At 37.7% G+C, this 22,860-nt stretch overlaps 1 long non-coding RNA gene across 1 annotated transcript; it reads right to left on the reverse strand.

The window, feature by feature from the left end:
* Positions 1-332: 332 nt before the first annotated feature.
* LOC138843288 (uncharacterized) lies at positions 333-22,483 on the reverse strand. Its single transcript, XR_011377992.1, has 3 exons — positions 22,412-22,483; positions 17,275-17,446; positions 333-665 (listed from the first exon to the last, which is right to left on the reverse strand). It is a non-coding gene; the product is annotated as an uncharacterized lncRNA (long non-coding RNA).
* Positions 22,484-22,860: the final 377 nt, after the last annotated feature.

Below are 22,860 nucleotides of genomic sequence, written 5' to 3' on the forward strand. Positions count from 1 at the left end.
ACCAGGAACATCTGAAGGAACACCTGAGGAACATCTGAGCAGCCCCCAAGAGAGCCAGCCGGCGGTGTGCTGCTCCTCCACAGAAGCGGGGAAAGCAGCGGGGGATGCCACCCCTCCACGGAGGTGGAGGGGACGGCAGCTAACCCGGGACAGCATCGTTCCTCCACGAATGAGGGAACGGCAGCTAACCCGGGAAGGGCCGAGCAGATAAAAGAACAGCGCAGGGTCTAGTGTTGTTCCTCCGCAAATGGGGGAGCGACAGATGATGACTTAAATTCTCCCTGACAGAAGTCTTAGCTTCTTGGTAGTTTGATCAAGAAATACTGTTTGTGTTTTTTTTTTTTTTAATTTATTTATTTACTTGAAAGTCAGATTTACACAGAGAGAAGGAGAGGCAGAGAGAGAGGTCTTCCATCCGCTGGTTCACTCCCCAGATGGCCTCAAAGACTAGAGCTGCACAGATCCGAAGCCAGGAGCCAGGAGCTTCTTCCAGGTCTCCCATGTGGGTACAGGGGCCCAAGGACTTGGGCCATCTTCCACTGCTTTCCCAGGCCATAGTAGAGAGCTGGATCGGAAGTGGAGCAGCCAGGACTCGAAACAGTGCCCATACGGGATGCTGGAACCAGCAGGCGGTGGCTTTACCCATTAGGCCACAATGTGAGCACCTGTATTTGGTTTTAATGCATCATGAAATAGAGAATAATGGGTTCTCCTTTAAAAATAACTAATTACATTCCTTATATTGCTAACATTACCTTTGTTCAAAGCATGCCAAACTATAATTATGTTTCTATGACAAACTTCCACATTTCAAAGCCTTGAATAAGTTTTTTTAAATTATTCTTCTTAAATGATTCTTACAGAATAGTTTCTGTTTGATTATGTCTGTAGGTATACAACACACACACAAAAAAACAAAAGTTGGCTCCCATGAAAACCACTGCTTTTACTGAAATTTTAGCTTCAAATCCCACATGGTGTGCTTGGAAACTTTCAAAGAATTGCCACCAGGGCTGCAGCAAGTCACATCATTTAAAGAGGACATTTCTTCATTTCTTCCTTTGTTTCCACAAATAAGCTTAGCAGCTTTCAGAGAGCATGATTTTATAAGCATACTTCTAATTTTATGTATTGCTTCTTTCATATTACTAGATTTAAGCCATTGAGAATCCCACCACAATCTATCCCTTGCCCATCTTTTTTTAAAAAATAAACCAGTTAATTTTATTCTTGTTTTCCAAAATTTATTCTCAATATGTTGTTTCTAAAATGTTTCAGGGCTGGTGCTATGCATAGCCTGTGAGTTTGCTGCCTGCAGTGCTGGCATCCCATTTGGGCTTCCGTTCAAGTCCTGGCTGCTCCACTTCTGATCTAGCTCTATGCTATGGCCTGAGAAAGTGGTACAAAGTGGCCTAATTCCTTGGACCTTGCACACTTGTGGGAGACCTGAAAGAATTTCCTGGCTCCTGGCTTCAGATCAGAGCATCTCTGGCCATTGCAGCCATCTGGGTAGTGAACCAGCAGATGAACGACCCCCTCCCCCTCTCTTTTTCAATCTCTCTCTCTCTCTGCCTCTGCCTCTCTGTAACTCTGCCTTTTAAATAAATAAACAAATCTTTAAAAATTTAAAAAAAAATTAAATATGTCACTTTTTGATGCTCTGAGTCTTCTGAATAGAATTACACCTATTTGCTTCATTTTCCATTACTTTTCAAATTGAGTTTAATGAAAAAAATTAATATAGCCTCAAACCAGGATATGGGGACAGAGACAAAGTGACTCTTTTTTAAAAAAATTAATTTGTTTTCAATAGAGTCAATACACTTCATAGATAGAGTTCTAAGAATATACATCTACCCTCATTTCCTCCTAACCTCCTCGTCTCCCTCCCAACCTCTCTCCCCCTGCTTGCTTTCTTTTTTCTTCCTTCTCTCCTTCCTTTCTCCTTTCCTTCCTTTGTTCCTTTCTGTTTTTGAGGTAAAATATTGTAAGATTACATTATAATAAAAAGGCTTAATGCTTCATCAAATAAAAAGTTTAATAACGTAAAACAAAAAGACCTCCTTTAGTGGGAATGCAGGCAATGACAACAAGGAATAATTGAAAGGAAAAATGACCATTTCACACATATGCAGCAAATTCTAAAGTAAAAATTATAGTAGCAAAAAAAAAGAAACATCTTTGACAAAGGTATAGAACAGTTTAATAAAAATCTTCTTTTTTTGTTTTTGTTTCTTGATTTCTTTTCTTTATTTTTTTTATTTTAGTTCCCACATCACAGGTGCTTTGTTCTTTACTGCCTGTACTTTTGCAATTTACAAATGCATTGTCATAATGAAATAAATTTAATTTTAGAATGGCATCCCAATCAGTGATATAAGACAAAACAAAGGGTTGGTAAACTTATTCTTTTTGTTTCCTTCTATCTTTAATTAGCTAAATGTTTCGAACAATACCCAAAATAATATATATATATTATATATATATATATATATATATAGGATGTATTTTAAAATCTATGACTGACAACTATTTTGACAACTATTTGATGTAACATTATATCACAGCCATAACGATCATGTTACTTGATTCTGTAAAGAATTATTCTGGGGCCAGCGCTGTAGCATCATGGGTAAAGCCGCCGCCTGCAGTGGCAGTATCCCATATGGGCTTCAGTTCAAGTCGCAGCTGCTCCACTTCCAATGCAGCTCTCTGCTATGGCCTAGGAAAGCCGTATAAGATGGCTCAAGTCCTTGGGCCCCTGTACCTGCATGGGAGATCTGGAAGAAGCTCCTGGCTCTTGGCTTCGGATTGGCACAGCTCTAGTCTTTGAGGCCATCTGGGGAGTGAACCAGCAGGTGGAAGACTTCTCTCTCTCTGCCTCTCCTCTCTCTCTCTGTAACTCTGACTTTTAAATAAATACATAAATATTTATAAAGCATTATTCTAAAAGCTTTTGAACTTAAGGGCTATAATAGTAACTATTTTGTAAAATAAAAATTTGAGAGGTAATTTTATAATAACAGATAAAGTTCAAAAAGAAATGTATGGTAATGATTTATTTCACATATTCCCCAAATGTTGAAATAGCACACATAAAAATTCATTTTCTATTGTAGATTCACAAAGTAAAAACTCTAGGCAATCTATATGAATTTTGAGTCCCCAAACTTGAATACTTATGAAGAATACAATCAAGACTTGGATATTTGGCTGTCAGATTTTGATTTTTTTCCTGATTGACACCACACAAGTGATAAGTTCTTAAAAGATACATCTCTTGTATTTGGAACAGTTTATTATGTGTCAAGATAACAACTCCTTCCATTTCTCCTAATGTGCTTTTCAAATGTTATGTCTTTATTTGGTCTCCACACTTGAACTCAGCTTCCTTTCACAGTCAGGCTGATCATCGTTTCTCTCGTATGTTTACCCAAGTACATGAGTATCTCAAGCTCAGTCTTCCACATGTTGAACCTGTCTTTAGCCATTCCAGCTTATCTCTCCACATTTTAATAATTTATACGTGTATTTTAGTGCTGTGAGACAAAAGAACTGCAGATTCATAATCTAGTGGAACACTGAATTTTATTTTTAATGGGTAGGAAAGAGAGTGAAACAAACTTCACAATACATGTGGGATTCTTAAGTGGGCCACCACGGAGCAGCACATGACTCAGCATCAGGAAGTTGAAGATCAATGGGCGGGAAAGAGGTACCAATAAAACACAGAGGATAATTATCTTTAGTCATGGCAGTCATCCCCGATACTGCGTGACCACTAACCTAACAAGTTCACTTTTGGGAGTGGGGCAAGGATGAAGGTGTGCTGTAGAATCATCCACCAGCAGGAAGATGGAGGCAGTTTCATTTTTAGGGGTGAATGACCAGTAATTCCTGGTGGCTAGAACATGAGACTAAGGCCAGATGAGCCTTCAGGCTCCCAAAGGGAAGCAGTGGCAACTCTCCACCCTAAACAGCATGGCACCAAGCTCAGGAGGGACAAAGGTGCTGGGATGTGGGTACACCCAAACCTGGCCCGAACTGAACACAAGGCTTTGAAAGAGTGTGCTGCTTCAGGATTCATCTTCACATTTGCTGATGAACCCGATTGACAAAGGCTGAAAGTCTAGGAAATATGTTGAAGGCGTAGAACTGGGAAGTAGGAAGACCAGTTTATTTCACTGCAAACCACCAGCCACAGATCTGGGCTAGCTGACAGCCAGCAGGGTCAAGGCACCCAGGAGGGCAGCTTGACAGCTTGTTCTGGATATTACAGATTTGCCAGCCCTGCAATCCTGTGACCAAGTTTTAAAAACAAACCTTCTCTCTCTAAAACAAAATGAGATATGTATGGGCACAAGCACATATGTATAATGTGTATATACATGAACATACACACACACACACATATGCACACACTCACCCTATTGGCTCTTTTCTCCCTAGAGAAATTTGACTAATACACCTTGGATCTTCATCTTCCCATCTCTACTATTTCCCCTTTGCTTCCTCTCCTTTTTCTGTACATTAAGTACATGATATCAATAATACAGAGTATTTTTGTAGATGGAAATAGTCTTCAGAAAACAGCAATACTTATGACTATTCCTTGTATCTTTGAGATGCTACAGCACCATACAGAATCTTCTGAACTGTGGTATACTATAGGATTTGTATTTAAAATGTTCAATGATATTCTCAGTTCACCTACCTATGGAGTCTCAGTTGGCTTTCTAGAAATTTTCTCTCACCATGAAAACCCAATTGTCATCACTGTTCTGAGGAACAGCGTGAAGCATTGTGACAAACTATGCCACAAACTAGAATTTGTTCCTTCATAAATTCTTCTTTGAACTTTATATCATTGAGCTATCCTACTATGTAAAATATGCCTGGATTTGATTATATTTTGTTAAGTATAGAAATTTTAAAACAAAGTAATCCAATTTACCTCATTATAAAAAATTTAATAAAAATATAAAATGTACAAGTTTATTTACACATGATATGGCTTAAATATACTATAAAATCTCATTACTTACAACTTGGTCCAAGAAATGGAACATTTATTTATTTAACTACTATTTTGAATTGTGTATTTTCATTTCCATGTGTCCAAGATTTTCTCGTGTGTTTTATAATTATTGTTTCATAATTTAGTGCCGTTGTGATCAGGTAATTTGTTTGATTTTAGATTTTCATATTTATTCAAATTACCTTTATGGTCCATTATACTGGGCATTTACACAGAGCTCAGCTTACACATGCTTTTGCTTTTATGCCTCATACCTCACACATCAGCTTCTACACACTGTTCTAGTTCCCTTCCAAAGACAGTTCCCTACAGTGTGTTTCAAACTGATAAGAATATGTGATTTCAGTCAAAAGACTAAGAAGTAATACAATATACTTCAATCAATTTATTTTAATGAGTTTGAAATGGAGTAAGTAAGAATGTTACATTAGTAACATTTTTGTTAAATTTTAGTATAAATTTCATGTGGTGCATATCCAATCACTGCAGATAGATCTGGACTAAGTTCAGAAAAAAATCACCATGTAGTCCTTTATAAGTCAAAATAATCTACAAATAGGCAAGAGTTGGCGAACATCCCTTAGCATTGCCAATCAAATTTACAAACATCAGTAAATTTGTACTGAACCATGTCTGAAATGAATTAAATAATATAGTGTACAACAAATAAACTCATTATTAATGTAAAGTTATCATTACACTTGTTTTCTGGGAACAAGAGCTTCTTGTATTTTTTTTACACAACAAGTTTTATTTCAGAATATTAATTGCCATGCTAATCTATTTTAAAATCCGATAGAAGTTGATGTGTTGAAAATATATGAGTCATCTAATGAGATTCTGAAGAATATTTTTGTTTGTTTTATAAAAGTGGAGATTTCTGCATCATATCCAAGTGGAAATTAAAACACAATAGACTAAAACAAACATAATAGCACAATCTACTGAGTCTAAGTAGTTATCTCAAGGTCTTGTCCAGTGCCAGCATCTGGGATAAAGAACTTTGTGTGTCTACCTTTCCACTTCCAATCTTTAACCACACAGTATGTGGGGTAAGAGGCGATAGTAGGTAGGGATGGTAGACACACCTTGTATTTAATAGCTCTTTATAGAAAGGAAAGGAAAACAAATATGTACTTGGAAGCTCTATTCTTCCATTGTACTACACAAAAAACTGAATGACTAGAATTAAAGTTATTTGACATTGATAAATAGCTAATTATTCCGTACACTTAAAGAAATAAAATAAAAAATCTACCACAATATGTTCAGATAAATATTGCTAAGTTATAAAGCAAGTAATTTCTAGAAGTAATCACTATGAAATAAATGAGGTAATTTATTTTATATAGATATGGTATCATAGAATGTTAAGACTGAGAGACACTTAAAATTATGTCTTTTCACAAAACAATGAAATTTTACTCTTAGTAGGTATACAATAAAATTTGGTGATTAACATGTTATAAATTTTAATTTTATTTTGTATAATTTAAAAATTTGATGATTTGCATAATTTTAAGAAAGAAAGAACTAACAGAAAGTGTCAGTGGCTACAGTTAAAGAAAATCGATTCATATCATAGATTCTATTTTTATTAATAAATGGTGGCAATCAAGGGAGAAGTATTCATATAAAATTATTTTTATTCAATCTCAGCCACAAGAAATATTTCTTGTCTGAGTATCTTTTTCAGAGTGTGTTCTTCATAATTTTAATATTAATACATTAATAAATTGTCTATTTAAAGGAAATTTATAGTGATAAGATGATATTCAAAATTAAAATTAAAAATTAAATATAATCCAGAATGTGCACTCAATTTATTGAGTAAAATGCAGAACATACATGCTGAAATACTCTTTACTATGGACTGGAAGTGGAATGGAGAAACACGGGACAGTTCTTCAGATGGCTTTGACCAATGCAATTCTCCCTGTTTCCTTGCTTGTAGTTCTCAAGACTAACTTTAGAATGTCCAGGAAATGCAATCTCCTGAGTTAAGGTCAAACTGCCTGCAAAAGTCTAGGCCTTGTTCATGCTCATTCCAGGGAATGTGATAACTTGGTATAGGGAGAGAATGCGCTGTGCGTCGGGTGATCAACCAGAATTGGTACCATTAAGATTGTTTACAGCCAAGATACCCAGGGACCAATAGGCCAATGAATGAATGATTGGTTTATCAGAAGGTACCATGCAATCTATAGGGAATATGTTGGCTGCTGCAGCAAAAGACTCAGAAGCAAGACAGATTCCACTGTTTGTGGGTGTCAACTACCCAGTGGATAGCTACCTTTTCACTGAGAATTCCAATGAATGTAATATGTAGTGGTGACACCTGTAGCACCTGTAGCATCACATCTTGTTATGTTTTCACTTACTCATATTTATTGCCAATATCCTAGCCATTGGTTTAGAAGAATGGCAGTGGAATGAATGGAATATTAAGGGATCCCCTGTGTGCGTACAAGGACTATAACTAAGGCTCTTTGCCACAATAGGACAAACTATGTCACTTATGTGTAAACAAGTACTGCTATAGTCATGATGGAAAGAAGCATATCATTTATTTGGATACTCCATGAGACTTTACTGTAATCAAGAAACATGCCCAAGCAACATACAGGACACATTCTCAGGGAACACAATGGCATTCCTCATATTTTGCAGACCAAAAGATCCTTTGAAGGACAGAACTTCTGACTCACAATGGAGCTGATAAATGAAACTCAGGATGATCAGCTAGAGGGGTGCTACCTCCAACCCCCTCTGATCACGGCAATATGAAAACAAACACCACACTCCAACACAAAGGGGGCGTGGCTGCAGAGCATTGAGAAACACTAGTAATGTAGAATTTAAAGAGGAAACTCCATGAACTGGCAGGGCCTGAGCAATCATGCTCTTAGTGTTCCCAACGATTATTTTTCCTCTTTTCTATTTTTTAGAAATTTACTTTTAAAGATTTATTTTTATTGATTTGAAAGGCACAGTTATAGAGAGGGAGGGAGGGAGGGAGGGAGGGAGGGAGAAAGAGAGAGAGAGAGAGAGAGAGAGAGAGAGAGAGAGAGATCTTCCGTCCTTTGATTTACTCCCCATATAGCTACAACAATGGCCAGTGTTGGGCCCGGTCAAAGTCAAAGAGTCAGGAGCTTCTTCCCCATCTTCCAAATCGATGCAGGAGCCCAAGAACATGTTCCATCTTCTGCTGCTTTTTCATGCAAAGTATCAATGAGCTGGATTGGAAGTGGATCAGCCAGTGCCCACATGGGTTGCCAGTATCATAAGTGGCAGTTTTGCTTGCTATGCCACAGTGCCACCCCTTTATTTTTATTTAATTCAACTTAATATTTCATTTATTTTGACAGCATATTTTTAATTTCCATTATATTCAAAAGCATAATGGCTCTCCTAAATGAATAAATCAACAAATAAAAAGCAAAAAGACATTAGTCAAACAGAAAAATAGGCAAAGATTCTATACATGATAATCAAATTAGATGTTCAAATTCACCCATATAAATTACAAAATAGTAACAAAACCAATAAAACTATTGTAGTATAGTATTCCTATAAATTTGTTTCACAAGGATTTACAGCAAAGTTTGGTCAAACACTGTATTTGCAGCAAAACTGAATCACATAGGCATTTCTTTCCTCTCCCCCCTCCATCCCTATCCCCCCTCCCTCTCCTTCCCCTCCCTCTCCCTCTCTCCCTCTCCCTCTCACTCCCCCTCTTCCTCCTACTTTCCCCCTCCCTCCATCTCTTCATCCTTCTCAGTGCTATATTAACCTAGACAGAACCCCTGGCTCTCATCTGGAGGAGATAATTTCTCTGAGCACCTCCCCTCTCTGTGTTCCCACAGGAGTGAGGGATGGCACCAAAGAATATTAGGGGGCTAAGATCCCTCTGGTAGCACTGCACACATCTGATTCTAACAGTCTGAAGGATAGAAGTATCAAAGTTGGGGAGTTTGTATAGGATGTGACTTCTTTTCTGAACTTAATAACTAGAGCCAAAAGACCTGCATCAACAAACAAGGGCAGAAATTTGTGTCAGTAGGTTTGTAAGTAACATTAGCACCAGGACAAACCAATTGCACTGCTATCCCAACTTAGCTCAACTCCGTTGTGATAGGTAGGGAACATCTGGGCTACATGCATGAATGAGAGTGGTGCTGGTACCTGTTGAGCTTGGTTTTCCACGGGGCAAGGCAGCTGATGCCAGCAAGCACAATGCTTTCATTAGGCTCCCCCAACCCACAGCCAACACCGATCACCTGACAAAGTGAGAACGCTGACACATTGGCATTCATATATTGTCCGTGATAAACTATGCCAACATTCCTAATACCATGGTGCACACCAACAAAACGCAAACTTCAGTTCACAGGGTGAGGATCCAGCATCTGCATCCTGGGAGGTAACTGAAACCCTCCTGTTTTAGATGAACTGACGCTGTGGAAGAGTGTCCTGATCACAATTAATAAAGCCTCTTTAGGGCACGGGCATGGGCATAGTGGTTAGCATTTGAGTTAATACCCTCTCATTGGGCCCACATTGTGTTTTAGTAGGTAAAGTTTCCACCTGCAGTCGTTACATCCCATGTGGGTGCCAGTTCATGGCCCAGGTCCACTTCTAACTCAGCTCTTTCCCAATGCTTGGGAAAGCAACAGAGGATGGCCCAAGAACTTGGGTGCCTGCCACATATGAGGGAGCCCCAGATGAAGCTCCACCGGCTTCAGCCTGGCTCAGACCTGACCAATAAGGCTATCTGGGGAGTGAATTTCTCTCTCTCTCTCTCTGTAACTTTGACTTTTAAATAAATAAATAAGGGGTTGATGTTGAGGCCTAGAAGGCTAAGCCTCTGCTTGTGACACCAGCATCCCATATGGGCACCAATTCATGTTCCAGTTGCTCCTCTTCCAATTCAGCTCTTTGATTATGGCCTGGGAAAGCAGTTGAAGATAGCCTAAGTGCTTGGGCCCCTGTATCCACATGGGAGACCCAGAAGAAGCTCCTGGCTCCTTGCTTCAGATTGGCTGAGCTCTGGCCATTGCAGCCATTTGGGGAGTGAACCAGGAGATGGAAGACCTTTCTCTCTCTCTCTCCCTCTCTCTCTGTAACTCTATTACTCAAATAGATAAATAAAAATTAAAAAAAGAAAAGCTTCTCTAAGAATAAATAAATAAATAAATAAATAAATAAATAAATCTTAACAAAATAGCCCTCATATATCCATATATCTTCCAGGAATATTTCAGTTACATACCCTTCTCTGGCTCCTGACTACAGCTTCCTACCAATGAGGCTACTGGTAGGCAGCAGTGAGGGCTCCCAGAATTGGATTTCGTCACCCATGCAGAAATCCTGGGCTGAGAGCTTGAGTACCCAACCGTTGGCCCCAGTCCAACTGCCACCTTTTGCAGACATGTCAAGAGTGAACTGGCAAATGTAAACTCTTTTTCTTTTACTCTCTAGAGAGAGCCAGAGAGTGAGATATCTGTGTCTATCTACCTCTCTGTTTCTACACCTATCAAATAAATAAAAGGAAACAAGTTATAATACACAAATAAAAAGCCTTTGATGAACTGGTCTTGCGATGCACCAGGCCCCTTTGATAACACAAAGTGTCCCTGCAGTGGCATCAAAAACAAGAACTGGACTCTTTCAGCGTTCCATGTAAGGGATGACGAACATCATTTTATGGGGAAAATATAGCCCTAAGTCTTAACTACCTTTCATGACTTCTTGCCTATTGTTGAGTTACGTATATGTAGCTCGAGATACAGCTAAAGATTTTAGATAGATGATCATGGATGTATATATAATTTTACATCCTTCAAATTTATAACACAATTTTACTGAATTATATACATTTCCTTAAAATATGACAATATATTATAGAAATAGAAAATATTACAGACTAGTGACAATACATTACAGAGAAAGAAAACATTAAGACACTATTTTGTTTATATAACCTAGAAAAATTTTTAGACATTAGGCTTCATTCCCTTTCTGTGAATACTGTAGTGTGCTCATTATGCCTTTTCTCTGACTGCGGGTAATTTCTCAGCTGAGAGTCCATGAACTCTTGGTGTGTCCCAAAGCAGCTTGTGAGCCTTTTCCCCAGAGCTCTCATTTGTGGGCCATTATAGGACACCAGACAGCAGCTATCAAAAACGTGTGCTCAAATTTGTGAATCAAACCGATGAGAGTTACCATATTGCAGTTTGCTCTTATATTAGATTTCAACCAAATTCAATTACACAGTGTGCTCCTTGCTGCCACAGGATGAGTGGCAGGACGAAGATGAATGAACACGAATGCTGCCAATGATTTAGCCCAACGTGCTGGCAGTTTCATGAAAATGTCCAGGAGCAAAATAAAGAATAAGATTCTTCTGTAACTGCTGGCCAATTTTTTAATTACCTGAAAATTCTATGAAGTATCATTCATCACATTGAATATTTTAGATATTATTTGATTAAACAATTAATATAGAACTGATTGCTTTATAATATTTATAATAATAATGTACCATATATTTAAACTTCTTATATTTTTCATGTCTATTGGTTACAAAATAATAAAGTATATTGGTATAATGAGGATCTGAGTATATTAAAATGAATAAATGGTAATTTATGTGATTTGATGATTTTTGTATATAAAAGCTACCATGTGATAATTGCTACTGCTGACAGTTAAAATGACAGGAAGTGTTATGTTAAAGAATTTAAAGTATTATGGCTATGTCATTTTATGTAAGCTATACTAGAGGTATCACATGGTTGTAGTAAACACAATTTTTCACATTTAATGATTATAATTTGTGTGATTTTGCAATTCACTAGATTTTCATTAAAATTGACACGAAAATCTATTACATGCAAAAATGAAAGTGAACCTTTAAAGCAAATGTCAGGTATGTAATCCACCAGGGATACCAATAGCAGATAATACTTTATTTTGATTATGCGATAATGAGTCCAGGGACAGAACAATGTAGACCTGGTATTGCAGCTCAAACTCGCTATGTAATAACTAGGTCCTCCTGTCATTAGTATAAACATCTATTCACCTTTTTCTGCAGTCTATGATTTCACTAAGCCTTCATTCACAATTCTCCCAGGAATAAATCAGAAATGCTCAAGGTGCCTTTATTCAAACTCTTTTCCTTTTATTGGTTGGAAAGTCCTCCAGATTTCCCAGTCAGCCCCGAGCATTGCTTCTTGTGGGAGGAAAACAACGGGATTGGACATATTTGAAAGGGATTGGTTACAGATAGGTTGTGTGGGTAATATTAACTATGAGAATCAAAATTGCTTTTATTTTGTTACATTTCTGTCTTATAAAGCCTCCATAGTTAAATTCTCAGATTTTTTTAACAAAGGGACAGTTATGAGTCCAATAGGACTCATATTTTTAATAGTTTGCTGGACATGATAAGTTGATTATGAAAAGCGTTAACTTCTCCTTTGTTCAAAATATCAGTTACCTCTACCTCACGATTATGAAGTTCAACTCACAATAGCTAAGATATGAAATCAACTCAGATGTTCAATAATTGATGACTGGGTAAAGAAATTTTACTATGTAAATGAGATGGAATATTATTCAGCTATGAAAAGAATGGCATCCTGTCTTTTGCAACAAAATGAATGCAATTGGAGACCATCATGCTTACTGAAATAAGATAGTCCTCAAAAAACAAATATCATGTTTTCCCTGATTTATGGTAACTAATACACAGAGTACAAAAAATATAATTCATATGAGAGAAATTGATATTTTCAGATTCATTTACTGTTTATAGCCCTTGTCTATACTCCTGAAGAACAGTCATTTTTCTACCTACTGTACTTGTTGAATTTTTTAGAGGAAGGTTAATCTTGTGACTATAAAAGCAAATTGAAAGCATGTCATTTATAAGGAAAGAAAAATAAGAAAGAAATGAAGAGAGAGCGTGGGGCTGAGAAAGTTAGGGAATATATGGTGGAAATATCATTATGTTTTTAAAATTATAAATATAAAATTTGTTCCCTTTGTATAAGTAAAAAGAATGAATAAAATAAATATATTTTTAGCCACCCCCCTACACACACACACATGAGTCCTGACGTGAGCACTCTGCACAGTGTGTTAAGCAGGAACCTACAATGCTAACAAACCATATGGTTGCTCATTGGAGTCCAGGTTGCTTTACTTCCAATCCAACTCATTGCTAATATGCCTGGGATAGTAGCAGAAGATAGCTCAAGTACTTTGACCCTGCCAACTATGTGGGAGACTTGCATGGGGTTCCAGGCTCTTGGCTTTGGCCTGTCCCATCCCTGGCAGTTATGGTCATATGGAGAGTGAACCATCAGATGGAATATCTCTTTTTCTGCTGTTTTAAATTTCAATTTCTGTGTCACTGTGCCTTACAAATGAACACAATAAATATTAAAAAATAGAAAAAGCCTAAAATGGATAATATAAAATTAACAAATGAAATAAATCGTATGGAGTTTTCCTTTTTTTTTTTTTTTTACAGGCAGAGTGGACAGTGAGAGAGAGAGAGACAGAGAGAAAGATCTTCCTTTGCCGTTGGTTCACCCTCCAATGGCAGCCGCAGCCGGAGCACTGCTGCCGGCACACCGCACTGATCCGATGGCAGGAGCCAGGTGCTTATCTTGGTCTCCCATGGGGTGCAGGACCCAAGCACTTGGGCCATCTTCCACTGCACTCCCTGGCCACAGCAGAGAGGTGGCCTGGAAGAGGGGCAACCGGGACAGTATCTGGCACCCCGACTGGGACTAGAACCCGGTGTGCCGGTGCCGCTAGGCGGAGGATTAGCCTATTGAGCCGTGGCGCCGGCCGGAGTTATACATATTATTTATCACATACAACGTAATAAAAATACTGTTTATGATTTATGTGCTCATTCTTTGAAGTATGAGATGTCAAAACATCACATTGTACCACATAAATATATGTAATTATGAGATGTCAATTTAAAATATTATTAATTTAAAAGTAGTGGACAATTTTTTGAGGATGTTATTTTAGTACAGGGTATATGGTTCATAATGAAAATGCATTTTCTGACAGTGTGAACTTTCTAAAGGAAGTCTTTCTGTATTCCTGTAGTGAGTAATGAGACACTGACCATCCTACCAGGGCGATAGCTCCAGCAACAGAAGGGAGCAACCCTATGACAAAGAGATTTTGATAACTCCTGGAAGCAAAATTAGATCCTGTTGGGCTAGGATTTACTGATATTGTAGAGACCTGCTGTCTACTCAGTAGAAAGCTTATTATCAGTAGCTGTAATATCAATGTTTTAATTTTAGTGATCCCTCTTTGAAATAGTCATTTCCTATATAATTTGGCAAATGTATGGAAATGAGACAAAGACTAGATACATATCAGTTTATGGTTTCAGATTAATATTTTCTAGAATCATATAAAAAGTAAATACTTTTATTTGTTTTTTTGTATTTATGACAATTACTGAAGAATTGGATAAAAATTATGTTTCTTCGTATGACTTGACTCAATAAAACACATTCCTTACCTTTTAAAATTTTTTTAAAAGTTCATTTATTTGAGAGAGTAATATATTGAGAGGAAAACACAGAGAGGTCTTCCATTGGCTGGTTCACTCCTAGAAGGTCTGCAATGGCCAGGGCAGGACCAGGCTGAAGGCAGGAGCCAGGAAATACATCTGGGTCTCCCATGTGGGTGATTGGTCTCCAAACACTTGGGCTATCTTCTGCTGCTTTTCTCAAGACAGTATCAGGGAGCTAGATCAGAAGTACAGCAGTTGGGACTCGAGCCAGCACCCATAAAAGATGCTTGCATTGCCAGCTGCATCTTTACCTGCTACTGAACAATGCCAGGTCCAAACACATTCATTTACTAGAATAAGGGAGTCACAAGTCTCTTCAAACATTAATGATCTTTTTTCAATTTTAGGCTTGACTCTATTTAATCTTTGAGTATAGAAGAAAGTGTTTACTATTCTACTAACTGTGAAGTCTTTAAAATAGATCTTGGAAAAGAATAAAGAGACATTATGGGGTCTGGTGCTATCACCTGGAAGGTAAAGCCACAGCCTGTAGTACCAGCATCCCGTGTAGGTTCCTGTCTGAGTCCTGGCTGCTCCACTTCTGATTCAGCTCTCTGCTATAGGACTGGGAAAGCAGCAGAAGATGGCCCCAGTCTTTGGGCCCCTACACCCACGTGGGAGACCCGGAGGAAGCTCCTGGCTCCTTGCTTCACATTGGTTAATTCCTGCCATTGTGACCATTTGGGGAGTGTACCAGGGAATGGAAGACTCTCTCTATCTCTCTTGCCCCTTCTACCTGATAACCATCCTTCCTCTAACCTGGGACATTGCCAGCCAGGCTTCCTCCTGTTTGATAACTTCAGGGGGGAAACTCAGAAAGGAATTTTTCATATTTACATCCAAAAGTCCTTTGTTCCAGGAGGAGAAGAGGCAGAAGGCAAGACCCATCCCCTTAGAAACCCCTGGCCTCAAGCAGATTGCACCCTCAGCCCTCTGCCTCTCTACTGAGCCACCGCCTGGCCTGCCGCCCAGCTATATTTTCTCTCTCTCTCTCTCTCTCTCTCTCTCTCTCTCTGTGCCTCTGTCTCTCTCTAACTTTACCTTTCAAATAAATAAGTAAAAATTTTGTTCAGGGAGACTTTGCTCCAATGATTTGAATGGGAGTGTGAATTCAAATTAGCAACATCAAAGTCTCTAACCATTTTATTACTGTCTTTATGATTTTATGCCCATTGATAATATTTAACTTAATATCAACTGCCTCAAATATAATCAATTGTTTAATTGAATAAATGATTTGATTACAAGTTGATTATTAATTTTTCATGAGTTTCATATATAGTATAATGACCTTGATATATTTAAAAAATGTTCAGCTTATGAAATCTCATTTCCATTCCATTGCTTCAGTTACAGAAGTGGCTGCAGCATAACTTATGGGCTCAGCAGCCAGCAAGCTTATAATTTATCCATATCTCTATTAGTTGAAGCAGGGCCCTCAAAGACCTCTGCTTAAGGCTATTCTGCATTATGATCAGATGGAACTTTGATAAAACTGGCATTCTAGCTTCTTATTCCAAAATTTATGTGACACATGACCATATCCAATTTGTAGATAAGATATTATAATGGAAAAAGGGACTTCGCATGTAACAATTCAGCCTTCAGCCTTACCTATAAGCACAATGTACATTTGAATTCTAATATCTTCGGGAAATATTTGCTACCTATAAATCTGAGTCCTGTCTTTTTTGACTTAGTAGAGTTTTTCATCATCATCCTAGGGCATGCATTCTGACTATTATGTCTTAGTTTTTAAGAATGCCTCCAAGGAACAGAAAATGTTAATAAGCTTCTTATTAACCCACTAATAAAAGACAACTGAATTTAGGAAAGGGCTCTGCTCTCTATTCTTACAGTGAAAGGCATCCAAGGTGGATTCAGATAGTGAACTTCAATATATCACACATAATTAACAATTAGTTACAGTAGGTTTTTTTTTCCCTTCTTTCTCCCTTTCCTTCTTTCTTGTTTTCGTTCTTTCTGTTTTTTATTATCTCGGTTCTTTTTTCCATCTTCCTCTTCTTGTTTGTGTATGCATATTCAGTGAATATTGCATTCAGAAGTGAGTTATTTTCTGGATCATTTTCTTTGTGGTTTAATTTGAATGCACTGAATATTTTTTTGCTTGTTGATAATTGTTATTGTGGTTAAATATTTCTTTAAATATGGTAAAAGATCTGAAGTAACACTATCAATAATATCATAAAAAGAGAAAGATAGGGACAGTATTTCTGATATGTTGCTTTTAGTTTCTTCCTTTTCTAGTTTTATAAATGGTATACTTTGAGAGAGAGATTTTCACCATCGGGTTAATATTTCTTCAAAATTAGAAAAAAATGAATAAACATGCAAATGAAACTTTCTGGAACTTTGCTTAAAGTTGCCATTTTAAATATTCAATCATACCATTCTTAAGAAAATAAATGCTAGTGCCCAAGTTTTCTGCCTTTAAAACAAGAAAAACTGAGATGTTAGAGTCAACTTTTATTTGTCCAAATTAAGCAGTCTGCTAAGATGTAAATTCAAAACTCATAAAAATAAAATTTAACTGTAAAATATTTTCTAGCATTAATAATATACTTACTACATTCTTCTCCTTCAAAGAGATGTTTACCTGAGTGAGTGTTGTGGCCCAGTGAGTAAAGCCATTGCTTGATAAGCCAGCATCCCATATGGAAGTGCAGGTTCAGATCAATCACAGCTGCTCTACTTCTAATAAAGCTTCCTACTAATGAATGCTCCAGGGAAAGCAGTGAGCGATGGTCCAGGTACTTGGGGCCTGTCACCTATGTGGGAGATCAGATGGAGTTCAGACTCCCGACTTCAGCCTGGCCCAGCCCCAGCCATTGTGCCATCTGTGGAATGAACCAGTGGATAGATCTCTCCCTTTTCACCACCCCCATTCCTTCCATCTTTCTCTTTCACACTGCTTTTCAAATGAAGAAATAGGTCTGAAAGAGAGAAAGTGAGAGAGAGAGAGAGAGAGAAAGAGAGAGGGAGAGAGATGTTTATCAGGCACACTTAAATATTTTCTGCCATAGGTCTTTTTGTCATTTTTGATAATTCAAGTTATTAACTTCTCAGAATCATTTTTTCAAGCAAGGGAAATGTATTAGTCAGGATTATAAAAAGTTATTGAAGTACAATCATCTGTACCTATATACCTTCTCTATTAACGTAGTAAATAAAGACTGTAGTGAGTCAATTAATGAGTATCACAAAAAGCCAAAACCTTAAATATAATTCCAAGATATCTACAAAAACTGTAATTTCAAAGGAATTTTCTCAGATTTTTAATAATTACAGTCACAAATACTAGATATAGCTATCACTAATGTGGCTTGCTGACTGAATATACTGTCAAACACAATGCTAAATTTCTTTTGGATTTCAAATAAATATAAAATTATATATATATATATATTTTTTTTTTACCAAAATCATGTATTCACTGTTCTCCAGATTTTTTGAATGCTCACTGTGAATCCTGTGTTAAGAGTCAGTGATCATGGAAAAAATGGTGCTGAAATTCATATGGAGGCACAAGAGACCTCGAATAGCTAAAGCAATCTTGTACAACGAAAACGAAGCCAGAGGCATCACAATACCAGATTTCAGGACATACTACAGGGCAGTTGTAATCAAAACAGCATGGTACTGGTACAGAAACAGATGGATAGACCAATGGAACAGAATTGAAATACCAGAAATCAACCCAAACATCTACAGCCAACTTATATTTGATCAAGGATCTAAAACTAATTCCCGGAGCAAGGACAGTCTATTCAATAAATGGTGCTGGGAAAATTGGATTTCCACGTGCAGAATCATGAAGCAAGACCCCTACCTTACACCTTGCACAAAAATCCACTCAACATGGATTAAAGACCGAAATCTACGACCTGACACCATCAAGTTATTAGAGAACATTGGAGAAACCCTTCAAGATATTGGCACAGGCAAAGAATTTCTGGAAAAGACCCGGGAGGCACAGGCAGTCAAAGCCAAAATCAACTATTGGGATTGCCTCAAATTGAGAAGTTTCTGTACTGCAAAAGAAACAGTCAGGAGAGTGAAGAGACACCCGACAGAATGGGAAAAAATATTTGCAAACTATGCAACAGATAAAGGGTTAATAACCAGAATCTACAAAGAGACCAAGAAACTCCACAAAAACGAAACCAACAACCCAATTAAGAGATGGGCCAAGGACCTCAATAAACATTTTTCAAAAGAGGAAATCCAAATGGCCAACAGGCACATGAAAAAATGTTCAAGGTCATTAGCAATCAGGGAAATGCAAATCAAAACCACAATGAGGTTTCACCTCACCCCGGTTAGAATGGCTCACATTCAGAAATCTACCAACAACAGATGCTGGCGAGGATGTGGGGAAAAAGGGACACTAACCCACTGTTGGTGGGAATGCAATCTGGTCAAGCCACTATGGAAGTCAGTCTGGAGATTCCTCAGAAACCTGAAGATAACCCTACCGTTCGACCCAGCCATCCCACTCCTTGGAATTTACCCAAAGGAATTTAAATTGGCAAACAAAAAAGCGGTCTGCAGCCTAATGTTTATTGCAGCTCAATTCACAATAGCTAAGACCTGGAACCAACCTAAATGCCCATCAACGGTAGACTGGATAAAGAAATTATGGGATATGTACTCTTTAGAATACTATACCGCAGTAAGAAACAACGAAATCCAGTCATTTGCAACAAAATGGTGGAATCTGGAACACATCATGCTGAGTGAAATAAGCCAATCCCAAAGGGACAAATACCATATGTTCTCCCTGATCGGTGACAACTGACTGAACACCTAAAAGGAAATCTCCTGAAGTGAAATGGACACTATGGGAAACGGTGACTTGATCAGCATAGCCCTGACTGTTAATCAACAACTTAATACATTATCCCTCTTAGTAGTTTTTTTTTTTTTTTTATATCTGTTCTACTTAATATGACTGGTTTAATTCTGTAATTAATACACAGTTATTCTTAAGTGTTGAAATTTAACTGAAATGTGATCCCTGTTAAACATAAGAGTGGGAATAAGAGAGGGAAGAGATGTATAATTTGGGACATGCTCAAGCTGACTTGCCCCAATTGGTAGAGTTAGAAACATACCAGGGGATTCCAATTCAATCCCATCAAGGTGGCATGTACCAATGCCATCTCACTATTCCAAGTGATCAATTTCAGTTCACACTTGATCATAATGAAAGGACTAAGAGTCAAAGGGAGCACATAAACAAGTCTAGTACCTGCTAACACTAACCGATAGAATAAATAAGGGGGAGAGTGATCCAACATGGGAAGTGAGATACTCAGCAGACTCATAGAATGGCAGATGTCCTAAATAGCACTCTGGCCTCAGAATCAGCCCTAAAGGCATTCGGATCTGGCTGAAAAGCCCATGAGAGTATTTCAGGCATGGAAAGCCAAGACACTCTGGCAAAAAGATCTCTGTGAGTGAGATCCCAGTGGAAAGAACAGGTCTTCAAAGAAGGAGGTACCTTTCTCTGAAGGGAGGAGAGAACCTCCACTTTGACTATGACCTTGTCTAAACAAGATAAGAGTCGGAGAACTCAAGGGGCTTCCATAGCCTTGGAAACTGATGACCGGAGCATAGGGAGATTACTGATGCCATAGACAGGAGTGTCAATTGGTAAAGTCAACAACAGGAGTCACTGTGCACTTACTCCTCATGTAGGATCTCTGTCCTTAATGTGCTGTGCGTTGAGATTTAATGCTATAACGAGTACTCAAACAATATATTTCACTTTGTGTTTCTATGGGGGTGCAAACTGTTGAAATCTTTACTTAATGTATACTAAACTGATCCTCTGTAAAAAAAAAAAAAAAAAAAAATTATCAACTCCCAACTTGACTCTCACTGGGATTAAACATGACAATAGGTCTGATCTGATTTCATCATCATTTAAAAAAATCATCTATTATTTTTCACTTTATGTTTCTGTGTGGGAGCAATCTGCTGAAATCCTTACTTAATGTATACTAAGCTGATCTGTATATTAAGATAATCGAAAATGAATCTTGATGTGAATGGAAGGGGAGAGGGAGTGGGAAAGGGGAGGGTTGTGGGTGGGAGGGACGGTATGGGGGGGAAGCCATTGTAACCCATGAGTCGTACTTTGGAAATTTATATTCATTAAATAAAAGTTAAAAAAAATAGAGTCAGTGATTATACTGATTGCCTGATTTTGCACTATGATAGATGCCAGTGCTGTTCTGATAGATAAGAAACAGTGCTTACTCTGGAGGAATTCTGAATCTGGTAGAAAGAAAGCAGACTGGAAAGAGACAGCTATGATCCAACATGATAGATATGGAGCTGGAGGTGTGTGCTAAGCACTTTGAGAACACAAATGTAAGCTCTGTTAACTCTCTAATAAGGGATATTGTAGGAAAAACAAAACGTGGTGACATTTATAGTCATAGCAGAAAGAAGTGTAGGTCTACAGTAAAAATCATTTAAAGGGACACAATGACAAAACTGTACAAACTGAAATGCTGCATGAGTGTTAAAATGCATTTTTTATTGTCATTGCTGTTGTGTTGTTCCATACATCATATATTTGATCTGGAATATCAAACACACATATGCCTTGAAACTTCAGGTAAAAAAAGAAAATTCATGTGATATTTATTTTGGATATATGTAGCTATTTGTCTATGTTCTATTTAAGATGATTCCAGAAGCAGTGAGAGTAGGTTATGGTTTTTCCTTTTTCTCCATAAAGAAGAATTCTACTTCTAGCTATTGTTGACTAGTGTACAACACATTTTTTTTTCTGGTTACCAAAGTGTTATACTGTTGAATAAGATGAAAGATTGAGAAATGCAACCACTAACATGAGCTCCATTTTGCACACTGGTTTCCCTCTTAAGACAATAGCTGGTCCAAAAAGTACAACTAAAATAGTAGGAATCTGAGAAGAATTTCATTAAGGAGAATCTTGTGTTTTAAGGGGAGCTACACCAAGTTTCACCGGCCAGTGATAAAATTTGGGAACTAGTGTCATCCTTTAGGAGGAGCCTGGCTAAGCAGCTCAACTTCTTGTTGATTAATCCTTTAAAATCTGTATTTACCAATAAATATGAATCAGAAATAGATTAACTTTCACAAGCAGCAAAATCAATCTCTGTTAAACTCTGTCCAACTGTTTTAGAACATTCTAGCAATAATTTAACTGTCTTCCAGAGACAGCATTAATCTGTTCCTCTAGAAGAAGATAACCACAACAGAAGCACGAATTATTTATAGGATTTTTCTTGAAAAACATTTGTCACTTAATAAAAATGATGGAACTTCCAAAAGACAAAGTATTTATAACAATTCAAGAGAATAAGAGTAACACTAGAAACAAAATAGACTGATGATTAAGATTTGTGTTTACAATCGGTAATGTATTCAAAAGATTAGAAAGCAATAGAGAGATTCATCATGTAACTTTAAACTATTAAAATCAAATTCCATTGTGGAAATGAAAAAAGTCAATAAATCATATTAGAATTCAACAAATGCATTCAAATACTATTTTAAATTTACAAAGCATCATGCTGTACACCAATATATAGCAAACAAAATGTGATAAGATATAATTCATAAAACAGAAGAAAATATTCATATGAAAGCATTAAAAGAGAGCAGGTGTTTATGTTGCAAATTGTCAGACGCCCGCCCGTGAGAGTCCAGCGTAGTAAAGACAGATTGCTGCTTACTCAGTTCTCATGGAACTTTATTCATCCAGATGCAAAGCGAAAGAAAAGAAGCCAAGCCCTCATCTCCCTACACAATACTATCCCCATTATATACCCTAGGTTCCCCTAGCAGGATGCTTCCAGCCAATGGCAAGTCTGTTCACATGCAGTCCATGCAGGCACAGTCCAATGAAGTCAAAGGGCACATAGTGCCTCAGGACGAAAGTCCATCTTGCTCCATCGGGGTTGTTTGTGTCTTCAGGACATCCTGTGGTTAGCACTTCCTTGACTTGTTTTGCTCAGCAGCCAGCACTTCCTTAACTTGTTTTGCACAAGTTGTTAAAACAGGCCATGCAAACAGCAAAGTGAGGAAGTTCCCACAGGTGGCCAGCCTGCGGTTCCCCACAGCAAATCAGAGTGCTTGGGTTTGATTCTGATTCTGCCTCCTGACACAAGCTTCATGTCATTGT

The sequence above is a fragment of the Oryctolagus cuniculus genome, chromosome 8, assembly GCF_964237555.1.
Source record: "Oryctolagus cuniculus chromosome 8, mOryCun1.1, whole genome shotgun sequence".
Taxonomy (NCBI): Eukaryota; Metazoa; Chordata; class Mammalia; order Lagomorpha; family Leporidae; genus Oryctolagus; species Oryctolagus cuniculus.